Raw genomic sequence first — 4,057 nt, 5'->3', positions numbered from 1 at the left:
CCTGAGGGAAAAGCCCTTGGAGAGGTCTTTGCTCAGGGGCAGTTGCTTCTGTGCCTGGGGAAGAGGGAAGGGCACCACACTCCCAAGGAAAGGCCAGACACACTCCACACGTCTTTGCTCCTCTGGAGGGCGGCATGGAGCCTCCAACTGGGAGGTCGCTTCTCAGCGGAGACGCAGGGGCAACTGGCTGTGATCCCGCAGCCCCTGCCTGGAGGCCCACGGTGCCTGTTTCTCTCTGGGCGTTGCTTCCACCGTGCGGCCAAGCAACATCTTCACCATGGGCACAACAGCGCTTCCCTTCCGCCTGACAGACGTCTCAGTGCTCTGCTCTAGACCTCTGAAGTGGGGAGACAACCGAGCCCAGCCTCCTTTCCAAGGAGTCCTGCGCCTTCCATTGCACTGAAAGGCAATAGCACGGGGAAGCCTAGGAAGGGGCTGAGTCATGTCGGACACACTTCCTCAGCCTGCTCCTTTCAGGGAAGCAACGCTGGGAGCTAGGAAAGCCTTCTCAAGCTCGGAGAGTGCAAGAGAGATGCAGGCCGCGCACCCGGAAATCTCGGTGCTTGGAGCCCATCTCAGCGTCTCCCAGGAGCAAAGCGAACGCCTCTCTGCCAAATCCAGCTTTGCAGACGCAGGCCGCTAGGCTGCCTCTGCATTGGCGAAGGAAGCTCTCTCCTCCCGCTTCCTGCGAAATCTGCTTCTCAGCCTGAGCGAATCTCAGTGGGAACGGTCTTTCCTCTGGGGCCGTTGCTCCTGGGCCTGGGGCTGCCGCAAGGGCACCACCCTCCCAGGGAAAGGCCAAACACACCCCACATGTCTTTGCTCCTCTGGAGAGCTGCAGGCAACCTCAAACTCTCAGGAAGCTTCTCGGCTGAGACGCAGAAGCACTCTGGCTGGGATCTCGCATCCCCTGCCTGGAGGCCCATGGTGCCTGTTTCTCCCTGGGCGTTGCTTCACCAGAGCGGCCAGGCAACATCTGCCCCATCTACCCTTCTGCTCTTCCCTTCCAGCTGACAGAGTTCTCCCTGCTCTACTCTAGCCCTAGGAAGTTTGGAGACAACCGGGCTCCTCCTCCTGTGCAAGGAGTCCCGGGGCCCAGTTGGAGTGGAAAGGCAAAACCACAGGCAAGCCCAGGAAAGTGCTGAGTCATGTCTGACACACTCCCTCAGCCTGCTCCTTCATGGCTAGCGAGGCTGTGAGCTAGGAAAGTCTTTGGAAGCTCAGCAAGTGGCAGCGAGATGCAGGCCCCAACCCAGCAATCCCGGTGCTTGGAGCAGGTCTCACAGCCTCCCAGTGCCAAAGCGAGCTCCTCTCTGCCAAATGCAGCTTTGCACACGCAGGCCGCTCTGCTGCCTCTGCATCCACGAAGGAAGCTCTCTAGGCCCGCTTCCTGCGAAATCTGCTTCAGCCTGAGGGAAAAGCCCTTGGAGAGGTCTTTGCTCAGGGGCAGTTGCTCCTGTGCCTGGGGAAGAGGGAAGGGCACCACACTCCCAAGGAAAGGCCAGACACACTCCACACGTCTTTGCTCCTCTGGAGGGCGGCATGGAGCCTCCAACTGGAAGGTCGCTTCTCAGCGGAGACGCAGGGGCAACTGGCTGTGATCCCGCAGCCCCTGCCTGGAGGCCCACGGTGCCTGTTTCTCTCTGGGCGTTGCTTCCACCGTGCGGCCAAGCAACATCTTCACCATGGGCACAACAGCGCTTCCCTTCCGCCTGACAGACGTCTCAGTGCTCTGCTCTAGACCTCTGAAGTGGGGAGACAACCGAGCCCAGCCTCCTTTCCAAGGAGTCCTGCGCCTTCCATTGCACTGAAAGGCAATAGCACGGGGAAGCCTAGGAAGGGGCTGAGTCATGTCGGACACACTTCCTCAGCCTGCTCCTTTCAGGGAAGCAACGCTGGGAGCTAGGAAAGCCTTCTCAAGCTCGGAGAGTGCAAGAGAGATGCAGGCCGCGCACCCGGAAATCTCGGTGCTTGGAGCCCATCTCAGCGTCTCCCAGGAGCAAAGCGAACGCCTCTCTGCCAAATCCAGCTTTGCAGACGCAGGCCGCTAGGCTGCCTCCGCATTGGCGAAGGAAGCTCTCTCCTCCCGCTTCCTGCGAAATCTGCTTCTCAGCCTGAGCGAATCTCAGTGGGAACGGTCTTTCCTCTGGGGCCGTTGCTCCTGGGCCTGGGGCTGCCGCAAGGGCACCACCCTCCCAGGGAAAGGCCAAACACACCCCACATGTCTTTGCTCCTCTGGAGAGCTGCAGGCAACCTCAAACTCTCAGGAAGCTTCTCGGCTGAGACGCAGAAGCACTCTGGCTGGGATCTCGCATCCCCTGCCTGGAGGCCCATGGTGCCTGTTTCTCCCTGGGCGTTGCTTCACCAGAGCGGCCAGGCAACATCTGCCCCATCTACCCTTCTGCTCTTCCCTTCCAGCTGACAGAGTTCTCCCTGCTCTACTCTAGCCATAGGAAGTTTGGAGACAACCGGGCTCCTCCTCCTGTGCAAGGAGTCCCGGGGCCCAGTTGGAGTGGAAAGGCAAAACCACAGGCAAGCCCAGGAAAGTGCTGAGTCATGTCTGACACACTCCCTCAGCCTGCTCCTTCATGGCTAGCGAGGCTGTGAGCTAGGAAAGTCTTTGGAAGCTCAGCAAGTGGCAGCGAGATGCAGGCCCCAACCCAGCAATCCCGGTGCTTGGAGCAGGTCTCACAGCCTCCCAGTGCCAAAGCGAGCTCCTCTCTGCCAAATGCAGCTTTGCACACGCAGGCCGCTCTGCTGCCTCTGCATCCACGAAGGAAGCTCTCTAGGCCCGCTTCCTGCGAAATCTGCTTCAGCCTGAGGGAAAAGCCCTTGGAGAGGTCTTTGCTCAGGGGCAGTTGCTCCTGTGCCTGGGGAAGAGGGAAGGGCACCACACTCCCAAGGAAAGGCCAGACACACTCCACACGTCTTTGCTCCTCTGGAGGGCGGCATGGAGCCTCCAACTGGGAGGTCGCTTCTCAGCGGAGACGCAGGGGCAACTGGCTGTGATCCCGCAGCCCCTGCCTGGAGGCCCACGGTGCCTGTTTCTCTCTGGGCGTTGCTTCCACCGTGCGGCCAAGCAACATCTTCACCATGGGCACAACAGCGCTTCCCTTCCGCCTGACAGACGTCTCAGTGCTCTGCTCTAGACTTCTGAAGTGGGGAGACAACCGAGCCCAGCCTCCTTTCCAAGGAGTCCTGCGCCTTCCATTGCACTGAAAGGCAATAGCACGGGGAAGCCTAGGAAGGGGCTGAGTCATGTCGGACACACTTCCTCAGCCTGCTCCTTTCAGGGAAGCAACGCTGGGAGCTAGGAAAGCCTTCTCAAGCTCGGAGAGTGCAAGAGAGATGCAGGCCGCGCACCCGGAAATCTCGGTGCTTGGAGCCCATCTCAGCGTCTCCCAGGAGCAAAGCGAACGCCTCTCTGCCAAATCCAGCTTTGCAGACGCAGGCCGCTAGGCTGCCTCTGCATTGGCGAAGGAAGCTCTCTCCTCCCGCTTCCTGCGAAATCTGCTTCTCACCCTGAGCGAATCTCAGTGGGAACGGTCTTTCCTCTGGGGCCGTTGCTCCTGGGCCTGGGGCTGCCGCAAGGGCACCACCCTCCCAGGGAAAGGCCAAACACACCCCACATGTCTTTGCTCCTCTGGAGAGCTGCAGGCAACCTCAAACTCTCAGGAAGCTTCTCGGCTGAGACGCAGAAGCACTCTGGCTGGGATCTCGCATCCCCTGCCTGGAGGCCCATGGTGCCTGTTTCTCCCTGGGCGTTGCTTCACCAGAGCGGCCAGGCAACATCTGCCCCATCTACCCTTCTGCTCTTCCCTTCCAGCTGACAGAGTTCTCCCTGCTCTACTCTAGCCCTAGGAAGTTTGGAGACAACCGGGCTCCTCCTCCTGTGCAAGGAGTCCCGGGGCCCAGTTGGAGTGGAAAGGCAAAACCACAGGCAAGCCCAGGAAAGTGCTGAGTCATGTCTGACACACTCCCTCAGCCTGCTCCTTCATGGCTAGCGAGGCTGTGAGCTAGGAAAGTCTTTGGAAGCTCAGCAAGTGGCAGCGAGATG

The sequence above is a fragment of the Moschus berezovskii genome, chromosome 17, assembly GCF_049115385.1.
Source record: "Moschus berezovskii isolate FMDL1 chromosome 17, NW_MosBer_1.0, whole genome shotgun sequence".
NCBI classification, from domain to species: Eukaryota; Metazoa; Chordata; class Mammalia; order Artiodactyla; family Moschidae; genus Moschus; species Moschus berezovskii.
This window is presented reverse-complemented; position numbering follows the sequence as displayed.